Below are 18,311 nucleotides of genomic sequence, written 5' to 3'. Positions count from 1 at the left end.
CCCCCTCCAGTGTTTCCACAAAAGCTAATTCATGTAAAGCAGTGGTTCCCTACTTTATACCCTCCTCTCTCTATGGGACATTTGGCATGTCTAGAGACATTTTTATTTGTTGCAGTTGCAAGGATTGGTGATGGGTTGTCATTGGCTTCTAGTGGGTAGAGGTCAGAGTGCTGCTAAACATCCTGTAATGCACAGGACAACTCCCCACAACAAGGACTTATTTGACTCAAAATGTCAGTAGTGCAAAGGTTGAGAAACCCTTATACAAAAGGAATAGATATATTGAGTATGAGTTGCAGATGGCGAATTTGGTGAAGTATGTGTCCATGGACCCATCAGGTCTGGTCAGTACTACAAATTAAACTATATCTAAAAGGAATTCTTTCTGACTGCAGGGGGCGGGTGTCCCTTGCTTTTCAGAAAGATGGTATAGAAAAGATGTAAGCTGTGAAATAGTTCTGTTTGTTTGTTTAGGGCTATTCTCTAAAGGCCACTGAAGTGTTAGAGAGTTCAAGTTCCTGTCTCAGTTTTCTCAGAATCTAAGGTAGACTTCTTTTGTTCCGTCAAGCATTTATTCATCCTGCAGACACTATTAATAGTGACCATTAGCCTAAGTACTGTGCTCTGAGATAAAAAGAAAAAGAAACAAAAGCCACACTATTTGCCCTGAAGGAGCTTGGAAGTGGTATTATGGGTAAGGACTCAGATCTGGATCTGTGTTTCCTCTCTTCCTGCCCCTGCCATTTGTAAGACATGTGATTTGGGTCCTCAATTTAGGTTGAAGTGAAGAATATCTAGCTCATGCGATTGTTACGATGATTAAAATATTGACAAGCCGAGTATTTCTTTTTTTAAGCCGAGTATTTAGAACAGTGTCTAGCTCAATAAAATTTTAGTTGGTTTTATTATTTTTATTTCACTACTATTACTGGAATCCTGGAGCTTTATAGATTATCTAGTTTAGGATTTTCAAATTTGATTAGTACTAGATTCCTTTTCTCAATAAAGCCTTATCCAGACTCCCAATATATGAATTACATGAAAACAGAGTAAGGATGGGAAAAAAAAGTAAAGTAAGGATGGTAGCCTGGGATACTGCTTTCTTGGTACCACTCACCTCTCTTTCCTAATTGCCAAACATGAGGCTATGGAGAATCCACTTTAACAATCCCAGTCTCGGGATCCCTGGGTGGCGCAGCGGTTTGGCGCCTGCCTTTGGCCCAGGGCGCGATCCTGGAGACCCGGGGTCAAATCCCACATCGGGCTCCCGGTGCATGGAGCCTGCTTCTCCCTCCGCCTGTCTCTCTCTCTCTCTCTCTCTCTCTGTGACTATCATAAATAAATAAAAAATTTAAAAAAAAAATTAAAAAAAAAAAACAATCCCAGTCTCAAACAGTTCACTCATTTTAAGAGCAAGGAAACTGAAGCCCAGAGAGAGGAAGTGATTTAAATGGGGCATTAGGCAAGTACATGAATAACTCTAATGTACATGTGTCAAGCACAGAAATGATAGTCCTTTTTTTTTTTAAGATTTTATTTATTTATCTGAGAGAGAGAGAGAGAGACAGAGAGAGCTCACGAGCAGGGGAGAGGGTCAGAGGGAGAAGCAGATTCCCCACTGAGCAGAGAGCCTGATTGGAGGGTGGGGTTGGATCCCTGGACTTCAGGACCATGACCTGAGCTGAAGGCAGATGCTTAACTGACTGAGCCACCCAGGCACCCTGGAAACAATGTTCTAAGAGGGAGTTCAGAGAGGGCAGAGACAGATTCCTTGGCTAGGTTGCATTTAGGATCAGCCTGAAGAATGAACAGGATTTTAAAATTCTAGATAAAGTGGAAAAGAATATTTCAGAGGAAGAAATAGAATAAAAAAAATGATGGAAGAAAAAGCATTGGCGTTCTTACCCATGTCTTTGTAAATTATCTTTGATTGCAAGTAAAAAAAAGCTTATTTCAAAATATTTTAATTGAAAACTGAAGGAAGGGAGTTGTAAAATCACAGTGTACCTCCTGGGTGCCAAGGCTAGGGAATGGAGCTCGGCTTCATTTGGGCCTGGAACACCAGAGCTGAGAGGCTTCTGGCAGCCTCTGTCTTTCTTGTGCTTCATGGTTCTTGTTTTATCCTCTCCTGTGCATTTGCTGCATCCTTCATTCTCTCTATAGAACAGCTTTCCTGTCTTTGTGTGCATGGCTTCCCCCGAACATGACAAATTTGCATGTCACTCATTCAAGCCACCAGTCTGCATGGATCATTTGTCTCCAAATCTCAAACTCTAAATTCCAAGAGGAGAGAATCTAATTGGCCTAAGAGGTATTACTTGTGTACCTCTCATCCAGTAGTTGTAGCCAGAATGATGTGCAAAACTTATCCTGTCAACACAGTTGGCAAAGCCCTACTCAAGGATGAAAAAGGAACAGAACTGATCCTCCAGTTGTTCCTTTAATGTAAGTGCAGACAGACATCTATTTGCTGTACCTAAGTACGAGGTGGTTAATATGGGCAAGAAGTAAGTGAGTGAGAAGTGAGTAAGTAAGTGAGAAGACAAAGGCTTCTCTAAAGAGGGACAGTAGTGCTGACTCTAAGGTATAGGGAGGATGTCCTCAGGTGGGGAAGGATAAGGGAGGATCTTCTAAAGAGGAATGGACTAGCAACAAGGAGGAACAATGAATGTTTGAGTAGCAGTGAGCAGCTGAGTACTTAATGTGCCAGTAACTTCAGTCACTCATTCAGACAATGAATATTTATTGAGGACTTGCAAGGAGGAAGGTATGTTTATGGATGAAGAAATAAAAATTAGAATAGTTCAGCTGCTTCCTCAATGTCATAGAGAATGGGAATGTGAACCATATCTAGCATGTACCAAAGTCTTTAAAACTTTTTTCCTCTTTAACTTCGTCATTTATGCTTTTTTCTACCTGATTCTACAAGGTCAAAAATTACTTAGAGCAAGGTCAGTGGCTCATGTTTTGTTTTTTTTTTCTCAACAGCCTTTGAAATTGTGCCTTGTCCTTACTTCCTAAAGTGAGAATAGGCATATAGTTTTCATAACTATAAAATGATTTATGTGTGTTTGTGTTAGAGGGATTGTTTGGGCAGGTGATTTCTAAAATGCTTGGTAATTCTAACATTTTAGTATTTAGAGACTTGTTCTGTTTCATCTCAGTAAAGTTGGCAGTCAGTTAGATTTAATTTATTATAGAATTACTTATAATAGGAGAAATTTTAAAACACCCCAAGATGTTTCAAATAAAGGAATTGGTTCAGGTAATTATGATATGCCTATATGGTATTAATTACTAAGTAGCCATGAAAAAATAATTGTTTAAGGAATTTTTTACTATAATGGGAATATCTTTGAAAGAGAAAGATATGTGGAATAAACAAAGAATAAACTATGCTGAATTAAACTATATAAACATGTATATATTTATATATACATATAGGAAAATCATTGTAAAAGGTAAAAAGGTGAAGGTAAAAATGTAAGGTAAAAATGAAAGAACTAGATCAAAATATTGCAACAGGATATTTGAGTCATAGAGTACCTGCATTTCCAACATTTTATTTTCTGTGTGTTTTGCTAAAATTTCAATAATAAATTCATATTTCATAACTACAGTTGTATATAACTATATTCTTTCTCTGTTGCTACTTTCTTAACTGCAATTTGTATTGAAATAATTATGGATTCACATGCAGTTCTAAGAAACAAATACAGGGAGATCCTTGTAAATGATGAGCTTTTCTCAGTGACAGTATTTTACAGAACTATAGTGTAATATCACAGCTGAGATATTGACATGGATACATCCCACCTCATATTTCCCTGGGCCATGTGTTTGTGTGTGTGCACATTCTGTGCTATTTATCATGGATTCATGAATCAAATACCACGGTCAAGATACTACTGCACCGTTCCAACAGCATAGGGAGCCCTCATGCTGCCCTTTCATAACCAAGTCACACCCACCCACCATTACTCTCTTAGAAATGTAACTAAATCAGGGCACCTTGGTGGCTTATTGGTTGAGCGTCTGCCTTCAGCTCAGGTCGTGATCCCAGGGTCCTGGGGTTGAGTCCCACATCCGGCTCCCTGCAGGGAGTCTGCTTCTCCCTCTGCTTGTGTCTCTGCTTATCTCTGTGTCTCTCATGAATAAATACATAAAATCTTTTTAGAAAAGAAATGTAACTAAATCACACGTGTAGGGCATTTATTTTATTTTGCTTTTTCATCCGAAGCCATAATTGTAGAACCTAATTATCTTAAAGTGGAACAATTAGTAGAATGTAGGAATTTTAGAGGGGAAGTGGGAAAGTTCTTATGATTTTCCACCCTCCTTTGAATACAATCATCAGCTTGAGCTCCTTTTCTACCTTTTGTTCTCAGTAATTTCTGTCTTAGTTAGTTATCATTTTTTTTTAACTTTATTTGTTCATGAGAGACACACAGAGAGAGGCAGAGACACAGGCCTTGATTATACTCTGTGTTTAATTCTTTGTGACACTTTTACTATATTATAATTGCTTGTAGATAACCAATAACGGATGGGTGGATAAGGTCTGGATGAGAGCTCTTTCTCAGTTTCTGATGAACCTCCAACTCCCAGCTTCCCTTTCTCTTCTACTCTTACTTGCTTTTGATCCTCCTTGCATGTCACAGCATTTATGTAGCAAGTCCTGGTTAATTTTGGCTGTGCGACTATGTGCCCAGTCCACAAATTCCAGCCCTCTACCTACTGGTGCTTCCACCGAGACGACTAACTTCCATCTTCTGAGCTCCTCACATTTTTCTCTTTTCCTCCTCCATTTCTAAAGCTAATGCGATATTGATGATGACTGCTAACACTGTGCCATGTGCTTGCCATGCATTATCTCTTTTAATGCAGTATACTTTAAGGTACGTTTGCTATTCCTGTTTTTAAAGTGAGAAAACTGAGAGTCAGAAAAAGGTGAGTAACTTGTCCAGATCATGTATCCAAGGAAGTGGGAGAAGTGGATTGAAATTCAGAACTGTCTACTATAAAGCTCGCTTTCCCAACCAGTCTGTGAGAGGAGCTGAGTCTGTTTTAACCCCATGGTCCTCGCCAAACTCAGCACTTTCTTCTAGAAGCCTAGTCTAGATGGAACCCTTCAAGTCAGGTAACTTTGGACTTTGGATGGCAGCCATTCTATTGCCGGGCAAGAAACATTGCTAAGAAGTTGTCTTTTGATGTTTAGTGGAAATCTGTCCTTGACTGTCACCGTGGCTGTTTCTAGGTGGGTTGTAGTTCTGTCCTGTGGTGCAATATAAATTCCTCTGAATCTGTAGATCTCTTGTGGTATAGCTAGAAGGGATTTTAATGATTTTCTGGTCCTATCTGTTACAGATGAGGAAACTATAGTGCAAAGAGAGGAGCCCTGTTCAACTTACTACACTTGAGTTACTTGAAATCTAATTCTGTTGCTCTGGCTTACCTTTCTCCTCGATCTTACAGTCTTTCCTCCTGAGATGGGTTTTTCTGACCTTTCATTGCCCTAGTCATTGTCCTGTGGACACTCTCCAGGTGACCACTGTCCTCTTATTTCTGGAGCTGACCTCGATATTCAAAATTTGGGTTGATTGCCCAGAACCCTAAAGATTAATTCTGCAAATCATAACGAGAACCTACTGTGTGGATTACTTTTGCGGTAAGCATCTTTGTCCCTGAGATCTCTGTGGCAAACATTTTTGCCACATAACTTAATTGGCTCTAAGGCAATTTTGCCGTAAAAATAACAAAAATAACTGTTTGACAGTTTGGATTCCTTTCTCCATTGACACAGAATCCCGTTTTTATATTATATAAATCTTAGCTCATATAATGATCTATACAGTGGCATAGTGTTTTAGTCCTTCACTTCCCATAGAGCTTTGGAATGTCTATAAACAGACTTGTGATAGTATACCAAGAACAAAGAATAGCATAGAAGACTTTTACAATGCAATAGAAAGCTCAGTTATGAATAAGCATCCTAATATTTGAAAACTGATACCTCTCAATGAAGGAAGAAATTTTAGCAAAAAAAAAGAAAATAGTGTGGTGGCAAATGAGGAGATAAATGAATCAACAAGCAAAAAATATATAATATGACAAATGAAAGACTTCAAAGACAAGTGTGTAGGTACAATCCACAAAATAAGATCAGTTATTTGTGCAGTATTGCCATGAATTTACACACATATTAAATGCATTCAGATATTTTGTATTTTGTAATAAAATCTTTTTGTTTTTCATATTTCATTACGGCTTTTTAAATGGATGTCTCTTTTATTTTTCATGTTTTTATCTTTTACAGCAGAATTGTCTTATGGCCAGTTAGTTACATGATGAAAATGTTTGCAGCAAAAAATGCTCAGGGCAAAGAAGTCTATGGCAAAAATGCTTATGGTTAAAAATATCGTGCACCTATTTTGTGCCAGGGACATGTTGTACCCTCCAACACATTCTACCTTTCTTCTAACTCTACAGTATTTATGAAGCTCCAGGTTTGGCTGCATATATTAAAAGCCATCATAACTCTGGCTTAAACTGATGGAAGCTTATTTCTTGCTTTTATAAAAGCCTGATCTGGAATGGCAGCTCTACTCTATGAAATAATGAGGGTCCCAGGCTCTTCTCTCTTGTTGCTTTATGTTCCTTAGGATGTTCCTTTCTCCCTCCTTATGCAGGATGGCTAGCCAACACATTTGTTTTCCAGCATACTTCTTCCCTCTAAGTCACACTCTGGAAATTATATTCTCACTTCCACTCACTTCCTGTTGGTTAGAACTTAACCACATGGTCACATTTTGCTGAAGGCAAGTATGGGAAATGTAGTCTTATTTTGGGAGGCCCCATGATCAGCTAAAACATATTACTAAGGAGGAGAAGGGAAAAATGAATATTGGTTTAATAAATAGCTGTCTCTGCCACATCCTTCCTCATGTTTCAGCTCCAGGAAAACAAATCCCCAGTTGTTACTCTATAGTTACTAGCCTCCCAGGCTTATGAAGTTCTATTTCTAGGGAAGATGGCAAAGCAAGACCCCCTCCCTTTCCCCACCCAGGAGAGTTAAGAGAAATTCTCAGGATTTCATGAAAGGCTGAAATTCAGAATCTTTGGTGAGCAGGTCACAATGGTAGAAATAACTATCATTATTTGAGCTTCCTAATTATTTGTCATGCATGTGCAAATGCTTAACAGGCATTATCTTACTAGTTCTCAGAGGCATTTTGGGAGGCAGGTACTTTTATTAATCCCTAATTTACAGATCACATTTTCAGAGATGAAGTAACTCCCTCAAGGTCACAGAGCAAATACGTGGTAAAACTGCTATCTGTCATGGTGTGCTGGTGGCCCGAGGTCATTGCCCTCTCCACTTTGATTCCAGGCAAAGCAGAGTTGCTCATTAACACTTCATAAAGCCCTCTCATGTTCTTCATAATCATCAGATACTTCTAATTATAACCTGAGCAGGAAGTGTTGTTTTAAATAGGTTATGAGCCCCAAGTTGAAGAGATGGGTCTTACATCCTGTTTGCTGACTTTGAACTCGGGAAAGAAAAAAAAAGTTGATGACCAAATTGTCAAAAGCTATTGTCCCTTTGCTCCACCTTGTTATCAGCAGTGTTCCTTGGGATATTATCTTTTGTGTGAGGAAACTGAGGTGCAGAGATTATAGGATTTATTACTTATGGTAGAGCTGGGAGTTGACTCCACATTGGTCTGAGAGGATCAAGGAGAAAGAATCAATCATGCAAAGAGCCAGGAAGAGGTTCCTAAAGAAGGAAAAGCAAAAATGAATGCCCTGAGTGGGGAAAATGGAAAAGAGGCAAGAAATAAACTAAGATCATGTTTGAGTCTTATGTATTTTAGAGTTTGTTATGGAAGGGGAGAGAGAAGCTCATTGTCAGTCATACCCTCACCCCCAGTGGAGAATCAATGGCTATTTGGGGGCAAAGCTTAATGAAGCTAGGGTAGAGGCCATCATGCTTGTCAAGTTCTACTTTGCTTAGGTATCTTTGGAAGAGTGATCAACCACTTCCTTGATGAAGTGTTGTTCTCTTTTGCATCATTAAACTCACCTCCAGAAGTGGTTGCATTTGCAATGTTATTTCTGAATTTTTTAGAGATCTTCCCGGGGCTTTGAGCATAGAAAGCAGTGAGTTTTTTATATTAGCAGTGGTGTATCAAGATATTTACATATCCCTTTCCTCTTAAAATCCATTCAGGCACGTAAAGGGTTGAAAATCAGATGATTACATGAGAGTTTCAAACCTGGGATTTATAGAAAAGTGGGGGGTACTCAAAAGAGTGTGCTGTTGGTAGAGGTGCTGAGTTGCTCTGAAAACAATGGCAGATTCTTTTATTTACAATGACTAGAGCCTCCCAGATGTGCATCAACTGGCAACAGTCCATCCATTGCTAGCGGATTTACACATGGTTCCAATTTGGGCACTTAGGTTTTCAATCTAATGTTAATTCAGCTATTCATATTAAGGTTTGTAATAGACCAAAAGGTTCTTAAAAAAAAAAAAAAAGCAAGCACAAAGAACGCAAGTCCAGTAATTAATTGTGGGACTTTGATAGTACATTCTGGACTTATCATTTGCTCAGGCTCAGCAGAAATCCTTTTGATGTACTTCCAATAACAATAAAAATAACAGCTTGGTGAAATAAATGGACTCTTAGGTAGAGAACTGAAGTTCTGGGAAGAGCTCTGTCTTCTAATCTTATTGCTCTTTGGCAGAGGCCATGACTACAATCCATCGATGCCTTAATTTTAGTCTATGAAGGGCTTCCTTGGACATCATTTTACTTTATTCTTACAACTGCCTTGTGAGCTGAGTATAAGCTCACATATTGTGGCTGAGGAGAATGAGGTTGAAAGGGGTAAGTGACTTGCCCAAAGTCACAACATAGCTAACAGGTGACAGAATCAGGACTATAACCTAGATGTTGTACTTAGAGGCACAACTTCTGAAAAAAAAGTAGCTTTAAAATCTAAAAACAAAAAACAAAAAACCACAACAACCATCAGTGCAACCTTTAGGATAAAGTGTAGGGATTTTTTTTTCCATAAATATAGTTTTAAACATTTTAAATAAATAACTGCAGATTCTGTTCTGTACTGACCTTAACAAAACTTTCTTTTCTTTTTTTTTTTTTTTAAGATTTATTTATTTGACAGTGGGGGGTGGCAAGCACAAGCAGGGGGAGCAGCAGAGAGAGAGGGAGAAGCAGACTGCCCGCTGAGCAGGGAACCCAGTGTGGGGCTCAATTCTGGAACCTTGGGATCACGACCTTAGCCAAAGGCAGACGCTTAATGACTGAGCCACCCAGGCGCCCCTTAATAACACTTTCTGTAATGTCCCTGAGTCTAGAGTTCCTCAGGACTATCTGATTTTATCCCAAGCTTCGATCTTTAATATTGCCTAGTGTTTGATGATATCACATTAAAGGCAGAGCCTAGAGAACCATTTATTAAGGATTTGTTGATTGTTTGCATGACCTTTTTTAGTTTGTTATTTTATTTTTTGGGGGTAGTTTTATGGTTTTATTAACACAAATATGACGTGCGCATAAGCTGTCTCTTTATTTTCTTTGCTGCACAGCCTGCTATTGGGATTGGTGACTCTCATGGCCAGCCAGCTGGCCATCTTTCCACAATGGCTCTGTGGTTTTTGGAGGGGATATTGTGAGCAATCTCTGCACAGTGAGATTTGTTGCACATCAGCAGCACTTCAAGCTCCTTGATGTTACAGACTAGGAACTTCTGGAAGCCACTGGGCAGCACATGCTTTGTGATCTTGTTGCTCCTGTAGCAATGTTGGGCATCAATATCTGACCTTTCAATCTTCTATGCACCCTACTGTTAATGTCTCTGGCTTTCCCTCTGTTACACTTAATTTTGACATACTGGTCTGACTGGTGCCTGGTGAGCTTCTTGCATCTCTTTTGAATGATCTTGGGCTTCACCAGAGGTCTGAGGGCAGCCATCTCCACAGAGGAAGAGAAGGGAGCTGCATGACCTTTTTAGAAAAGGCATAGGACAGCCCTGGTGGCGCAGCGGTTTAGCGCTGCCTGCAGCTCAGGGTGTGATCCTGGAGACCCTGGATCGAGTCCCATGTCAGGCTCCCTGCATGGAGCCTGCTTCTCCCTCTGCCTCTCTCTCTCTCTGTCTCTCATAAATAAATAAATAAAATCTTTTTTAAAAAAAAGAAGCAGCATAAATATGAATAGAAAGAAATAAAACTATTTCGCAAAATAACCAAGGCTCTAGCCATGTCCATATCTGATTCACTTTTTGCAAGAAATTCTTGAAGATATACTTTGAATTTCTTGAACTAGATCATTGAGAAAAAGATGGCAATTTTTGTTGTTAGGTTAATTTATCTCTGCTTTGAGAGAGGGCCATGACAAAATTGTATCAAAAGAAAAAGAAGATTCCCAGATGAGATCATACTTGCAGAATTTTCTAGGCAGACATGAAGACTCTAAGTATAAGATGTAATTGTGTTTGACACAGAACTTAAAGAACATAGACTACGAAACCCTTAAGCCTGACAGCCTCTGGCAAGGTGATAAATCATGTGAGGCCCCTTAGAATGGCTTTTCTTGTGACAAAACACAAAATGTAACATATGCAGAATTGTTGCTGGAGAGACAGCTAAAATACTCTCCAGCAGCAGCAGCAGCAGCAGCAGCAGCACCGGAAACAGAAAAGCATGTACATAGTTCAGGAGAAAGCCAGAGCCTGGGCTATTGGGAGAAAGAAACTTGGGTGATTTCCTGGGACTAGCTAGAGCCAGGAGCTGGAAAATTGGAGAGGAACACAGGAGGTGAGACTATTGAGGTAAGCAGCTCTCAGGTCATTCAAAGCTTTGTAGACCCTGTTATCTGGAGCACCTACAAGTTTCTAAGAAGGGCTGTGATAAGATTAAGTTTGTATTTTAATGACATCTTTCTGGAGAGGACTGGAAGGGTTCCAAGCTGGCCATAGGAGACTGATTTAGCAGGACACTTAGGCTGCAGATGGAAGTGGCCTAAACTAAGGCACTAGCTGGCTGTGGGTTTGTAGGAACAAAGGGAGGAGACAAGGTGCCTCTTAGATCTAGATCTCTTTGTATTCACTCATTTTTGCCATAAAACCTTTGTTGACACTGGAGCTTTTGTGGTCAATCAACAAGAGAGATTTATTGATTCTTTTTTTTTTTTAAGATTTTATTTATTTATTTATTTATTTATTTATTTATTTATTTGAGAGAGAGAAAGCATGAGCAGGGGTTCAGGGGACCAGAGGCAAATGGAGAAGGAGAAACAGACTCCCCATTTAGCAGGGAGCTGGATGTGAGGCTCACCATGGGGCTCCATCCCAGGACCCTGGGATCATGACCTGGGCCAAAGGCAGACGCTTAACCAACTGAACCACCTGGGTGCTCTCAGACTTGTTGATTCTAGAACAGATTCTTTCCCGGTAACCACTCCCATCCTAAGCTGTTAATACCCTTGGGACTTTTTTTATTCAAAGAATCTTATGGGCAAATGATTGCCTTGTTTGTTTATGTCTATATCTCATCATGCAGGGACATTTTATTTCTAATCTAGGAGGAAACATATGTCTTAAGTGGCTAACCAGAAGTATAGTGGTTCAGCTTTTTTAGAACATGATAGACCTTCTAATGTGTTTGTTATACAAACACTAAAAATGCATGTGTTTCTTTTAAGATACTAACAAAAGTGGTAAGAATGACTATCACTAAAATTTGAAGGCCTGTTATGTATAATTTGGGGCGCTCCATCACCTACAAGACAAAATTCAAGTGTCTTAAAGGGGCACACAAGCATTTCATAATGTGTTTCCTACCTACCTACCCCACCACCCTTTGCTTGACACTGTGAAGTATTGTTGACTAGTTTATAGTACAGAATTTAAAAACAAAATTAATAATGTTTATTGAGCCAGACACTTTGGGAAATAACATTGCCCAAAACACACTATGTCTATCCTTTTATGGAGCTGCTTTTCCAGTAGATGGAGACAGAAAAAAAAAAAGATAAAAATGTACCATGCAGAAAAATAAACTAGATTGGAGGGTGCTGCTTTATATAAGGCAATCTGGAAAGCCTCTCTGAAAATGGAACATTTAAGTAGAGACCTGTAGGAAGCAAGGAAGCAAGGCATGCATGTATCTGGGGGAAGATTGGGTTAGTAAGTGCCAGAGCCCTGAGACAGCTAGCTATATGTTGAATAGAGGCGCAGTGCGGCTGCAGCGAAGTCAGGGAAAGAGAGGTTGGAGATGAAAAGCCAGAGAGATGTGTAGAGCTCAACTCCTACAGAGCCTCGTAGGCCATCACAAGAACTTTGATTTTTACTCCAAGTGGGATGGGAAAGCAATGAAAGATTTTAAGCAAAAGAGTTACATAATTTGCCTTATTTCTTAGAAGAACACTTTTGTTGCTCTTAGTTTAACAGACTGCAGGGAGGCAAGGGTGGAGACAAAGACACGAGTTAAGAGGCCACTGTGTAATTCAGGTGAGAAATGATGGTGACTTACATCTATGGTTGGTGGCACCATAGGCGGTGAGGAAAGGTGGATTATATCTATAGGTATGTGTGTATATAAAATATTGCATAAAAATTATGACATATAATGTGTATAATATGTAAATACATAAACCTTTCTGATTCCAAATATATATGGATGTATGAAGGGGAAACAACACAGATAGAAAGCAGAAACCCATGTCCCTATCACTTAGCTTCAGTAATTCTCAGCTTGTGACCAATATTATTTCTCCTGTACCTGTACTTCTCCCCTCTGGATTATTGTGAAGTAAATCCCAGCCATAATATCATTTCATCTTTAAATATTTCAACATGTCTCCAAAATATAAGGTCTTTCCTTAAAAACATTATCACAATATCCTCCTTCCATCTAGAATATTAATAGTAATTCCTTAATATCATCAACTATCCATTGTGTTCAAAATTTCCCAATTCTTTTAAGTAGGAGTTTTATTTATTTATTTTTCTTTTTATAGTTGTTTGAACAAGGATCCAAATAATGTTCATGTTGAGGTTGGTTGACAGGTCTCTTAATATTTTCTGAAATTTCCTCTCTATCTCTTTTTTGTCCCCTTATAATATCTTTGTTGAAAAAATCAGGTTATTTGCACTATAGATTTTTCCCAACACCTGGATTTTGCTAACTGGCTGCATCCCTGTGGTATACAACCTATTCCTCCGTCCTCTGTGTTCCCTGGCAGTTAGATCTAAAGGCTTGATCAGACTGAGATTCAGATTAGATTCTTACAAGACTGTCTCATACACTGTGTTTTGTATTTCCACTGAGGGTACATAATGCATGGTTGTTCCTGTTTTTCTGATCACTGCCTAGTTCCTTTATTTTATTAGGAGTTGTGAAGGGTAAATTCTATCACTTCTTCATCTGTTAGCTGGAATACTTCTATGGAATAAGTACTCCCCTTCATCAGCTATTTGGTTACCCTGAAACACAGTTCATATAGCAAAGGCAGGAAAGGCTCATTTCTTTCCTTTTACTTATTTTTAAAAATAAAGAACTGGTTCCCTAGCCTTCTCCAAGGGTGACTATGAAGTTTCTCTCTTTTTCTCTTTATCTTATTGTTGTGAACTAATGTTTGTAAACATATCTGTTTCAACCCAGAGCACTTATTATTCTTACTCAAATGGACCCATCTTTGACCAAAGCCAGCCTTTTCAATTGGTGTCTGTGTCTTTTTGACATATTGTAGTAGTCATTGACTCTTTCCTTGCTTTCTGATATCACTCATCAGGCTCATTGTATGTTTTCTGTTCCAATCTTTAATCAGAAAATTTTCAAAGTTTCCTAGTTCTTTTTAGAGGGAAATGATATTTCAGGACCACACTCTTGTGATAGATGCTCATTGCTGCTGAGTTGGCCTTTGTGTCTGGCCTCGTTCAGTGGACAGAATTAGAAACACATTTTTAAGAGATATTAATTATTTATTTGTCAGTGAGAGAGAGAGCAAGCACACAAGCAGGGGGAGCTGGCAGACAGGGAGAAGCAGGCTCCTGAGCAAGGAGCCCGATGCAGGACTCGATCCCAGGACTCTGGAATCATGACTAGTGCCAAAGGCAGATGCTTAACTGACTGAGCCACCCAGGTATCCCAAAAACACATTTTTTTAAAAGATAAAACACATCATGAATTCATTATGATACTTCCAACTCAAATTCAGGAATGTGGGATTTTTACTTCTATCAGTCTTTCACACTGGTATCTCTTACACCTGCATCTCTTTTTTTCCTATTCCAAAAATCCTGGTTCTCAATTATGCCAATATAATTACTTATTTGCCTTTTGCCATAATACACAGTCACTGAATAATAATATCAACACTACCACCAAACCAGTTGAAGGTTGTTAGGTTTCTTGGTTGTTTCATTTTGTTTTGTTTTGATCTGGATATATTTCACTTTAAGACAGTTACTTTGTGTCTTAAAGTCACTTGAAGTATTTTCTGTCTGTGTGGTTATATCATTGATTTGAAACCTAGTTGGGTTCATTTACTTCATTTTGCTCTCACTTTTTAGAGGTTGCTTTTTTTTTTTTTTTAAAGATTTTATTTATTTATTCATGAGAGACACACAGAGAGAGAGGCAGAGACACAGACAGAGAGAGATGCAGGCTCCATGCAGGGAGCCTGATGTGGGACTCGATCCCGGATCTCCAGGATCATGCCCTGGACTGAAGGCGGCACTAAACGGCTGAGCCACCTGGGCTACCCTAGAGGTTGCTTTTAAATGGATGTTTGTAGTTATATATCTACATAGCTCCAAATTCAAATCTATCAAACAACTGTATTCAAAGAACTCCCTGTTCCCTATACCCTGTCTCCTGCTGCATTGGTAGTTTTGAGTTTATCTTTTCACTTTGCAAAAATGAGTTTGTGTGTGTCTGTGTGTGAGTGTATTCATTATATAGAGATGTTTCTCCCCCATGTCCCTCCAATCTGTCTTAGATAAGTAAGAGTTCTGCACACTTTTTAGGTTCTGGATAAAATTTGAAGGTAGCACAGAGAGTATTTTCTGAAAGATGGAATGTGAAATATGAGAATAGGGTCCAGGCTGCTACCCTAGAAGTATTGCTTAATTGATGGATAGAACAGAACAGAATAACCCAGCCCTGCGAGTCCTTCTGCCATTTGTCCAAATGGGTCTGGTTAGCCGCCGTCATCCTTGCAGACTCTGTTCAGCTTTCCTTTCCCTCAGGTGCACTTCTCTGTGTTCCACTGGTATCCTGTGTGTAACACTGTCCTTCCCATGTGGTACCTACTGCTTTTGTTTATGTTACCTGATCAGTAGACTGGGAACAGCTTGAGGGCAGGGATCATGCTTTCTTCTCTTTTCCTACCACCCAGCACAAAGCCATTTAGTAAGTAGCAACTCAATAAATATATGAGTAAATGAATAGGCCGAGCAGACCACCAGGTTCTTTTTACAGGTATTTATTTCTGATTTTCAGAATAACTCCACAAGGTAGATGCTATCCCATTTTACAGATGAAGAAACTGAGGCACAGAAAGATTCAAGTGCTTATCTAAAGGAATAGCTGGTGAATTACTGAGCTGGAGTGGACACGGGCCTGTCTGATGCCAAAAGCACACAGCCTCACCTGTTGTTTAGATCTGGGTCTAGGTATATTCATTTGAGAATTGATTGTGAGAGACTACCAGCACTTTGCCTTTATTGACTGTGTCACCTCAGCAAGTGAGATAGCCTCTCTCTATCTGTTTCCACGTCTACAAAACACAAGATTGTAATATTATGTACCTCATAGGGTTGTAGAGCATTTAGAATAATCCCTGGCACACAGTAGGCATTCAAATACTAGCTGATTTTGTTAGTGTTTATTTTGACTAGCAGAATGCTAGAATACGCTTACTACCACTGGCCACAGCTCCCTGCTTTGTGCTGTGTGCAGTCTTGTCTAACCCACCCAGCTGGACTTGTAGGAGCTCACAGTTACTTAGTTAAAAAGGCAAGTTGCAGATATTTAAAAGTTGCAAAAAAGGGCACCAAAAGAGTGGCTAGTCAGTTTGAGATTAGGGCCAAGTGCAGGGAAAGAGGACAGAAGGAGCTCGCAGCTTGTTACATAACAGGGCCTCCCAGACAGAAGTAGAAAACAGGAGTCAGGATGGAGATTTGAATGTCTTTGCTGCCCATGGTGACAGTTAAATTTCAGCTCCTTGTCTGGTTTGGTAGGGCCCTACCCCTCCCTTGTCCTGTAGCAAATTGCGTACATTACAATTGCACACTCACATTCTGTAGTGTCTATGAGTGAAGACTCACCAGTGCTACAGGACCTTAGAGAGCAGCTAATTCCACCTCCTCATTTCACAGAGGAACAGATTTTGTCCAGAGAGATCATGGTGTCTGCTTCAGGGCACACTGATGTTCGGAACTTAAACTCCTTTGGTTCTCCTCCAGAGCCAGATGATACAGATTCCCAAATGCCTAGGTTCAGCCAGAGGGAGTGGACCCCAATGTGGACGTGTGTGAGGAGGAGAGTGAGGGTTCCACTCCTGTCTGCTCCATCATCCTTGGCCAGTTCAGGCTTCCATGCCTGTGAAGGGCCAAGTGGCAGTGGCTGCTGAGGGAACAGTTGGGAGGCCCCAGGACATAGCCATCTTTGCTACCTGATTAGTGTTGGGCAAAGTCTAATCAGGGGCCCTTTCAGATGCACCTCACCCAAGCACTGTTGGCCGTTGCACTGAGACCTCTACTCTTCTGTCAAACGGGTAATGAAGAATGTGGTAGTAAAAGGATGTAGAATTTAGAGCCAGGTAGACCAGATGCAAGTCCTTACACTGCTGTTTGTTAGCTGCATGACTTTTATCCAGTTACTTAACTTTATTTTTTAAAGATTTATTTATTTATTTATTTATTTATTTATTTATTTATTTATTTATTTATTTATTTAAGAGAGAAAATGAGAGCATGAGCAAGAAGGAAAGTCAGAGGGAGAGGGTGAAGCAGACTCCCCACTGAGCAGGGAGCCTAATTTGGGGCTCTGTCCCAGGGCCTGGGATCATGATCTGAGCTGAAGGAAGACATTTCACTGACTGAGCCAGCCAGGTGCCCCCATTATTTAACTTTATTTTTTAAAAAATATTTTCTTTATTTATTTGAAGGAGAGCATGAACAGGGGAGGGGCAGAGGGAGAGGGAGAAGCAGATCCCCTGCTGAATGGGGAGCCCAACATAGGGGTCGATCCCAGGATCCTGAGATCATGATCTGAGCCAAAGACAGACACTTAACCAGCTGAGCCACCCAGGTGTCCCCCCATTATTTAACTTTAATGAGCCTCAATCTCCTTCTCTGTGAGATGGGTGTAATAATATCCTCTTCAGCAGGTTGTTGTAAGGTTTCACATATGGTAGCATTTGGGAAGCACCTGGCAGATAAAAAATGCTCAGTAAATTATAGCTCCTTCATCTCTTCCCTTTTCCCTCTTCCTTTTTCTCTCCATTCCATCCTCTTTCCCTCCCCTCCCCCCTCCCTCTCTCTCTCTTTCTTTCTCACTTTGTCTCCTCCTCCCTTTCCCCCCACCCACCCCACCTTCATTTAAAGCTGCTTATCTTTAGTGAGGAAGTTTGGCATAGGGCTGTGGCTGTGTTCTTACACTTACTTGATTATCAGAAGGTCCTCAGGAGTGTTGAAAGATGCAGGCTTTGGGTCCCACCTTCAGATTCTGATTCAGAAAAAAAATGGAGGGCAGCTTGGGTGGCTCAGCGGTTTGGCACCTGCCTTCAGCCCAGGGTGTGATCTTGGAGACCTAGGATCGAGTCCCACGTTGGGCTCCCCGCGTGGAGCCTGCTTCTCCCTCTGCCTGTGTCTCTGGCTCTCTCTCTCTGTCTCTCATGAATAAATAAAGATAATCTTTAAAAGAAAAAAAAAAGAAAAAAATGGAGATCTGTATTTTAAACAGGCACCTCAGGCTATTTTAATGCAGTAGCCTGGCACCTACCCTTTCTGGAGTCAGGATTAATGTTTAATCCTGGGAGCCCCTGGTACCATTGCTTACCAGGCTTCTTAGGTTGGGCAGGTTATGCAACTTCTCTGAGCCTCATCTAAGTACCTATAAAGTGGGGCCATCATAGCCTTTTTGTGGGGTCCTTGTAAGGGTGAAATGACTCGGTGTCTGTGAAGCATGTGGCTTAGACCTGGCACATAAGTGGGGGCCAGTGAAGATTAGTTTCCCCCAAGACTGCCATATTTGCATGTACAGTTATGCTATGCACAGG

At 40.1% G+C, this 18,311-nt stretch overlaps 1 protein-coding gene across 5 annotated transcripts in view; it reads left to right on the top strand.

Moving 5' to 3' along the window:
- The window catches only part of DNAJC6 (DnaJ heat shock protein family (Hsp40) member C6), a 140,105-nt gene that overhangs the window by 58,410 nt on the left and 63,384 nt on the right, over positions 1 to 18,311 (top strand). Inside the window, exon 1 of one of the 5 annotated variants that reach the window (XM_041772877.1) lies at positions 10,836 to 10,854. The exons of the other annotated variants lie outside the window; for them this stretch is intronic. The gene's annotated coding sequence lies outside the window, so the exon portion shown is untranslated. Of the gene's footprint in view, positions 1 to 10,835; positions 10,855 to 18,311 lie in introns of those variants that run through there. 5 annotated transcript variants of the gene reach the window in all.

The sequence above is a fragment of the Vulpes lagopus genome, chromosome 10, assembly GCF_018345385.1.
Source record: "Vulpes lagopus strain Blue_001 chromosome 10, ASM1834538v1, whole genome shotgun sequence".
NCBI classification, from domain to species: domain Eukaryota; kingdom Metazoa; phylum Chordata; class Mammalia; order Carnivora; family Canidae; genus Vulpes; species Vulpes lagopus.
The sequence above is the reverse complement of the archived record's forward strand: the minus strand, read 5'-3'. Positions and strand labels throughout refer to the sequence as shown.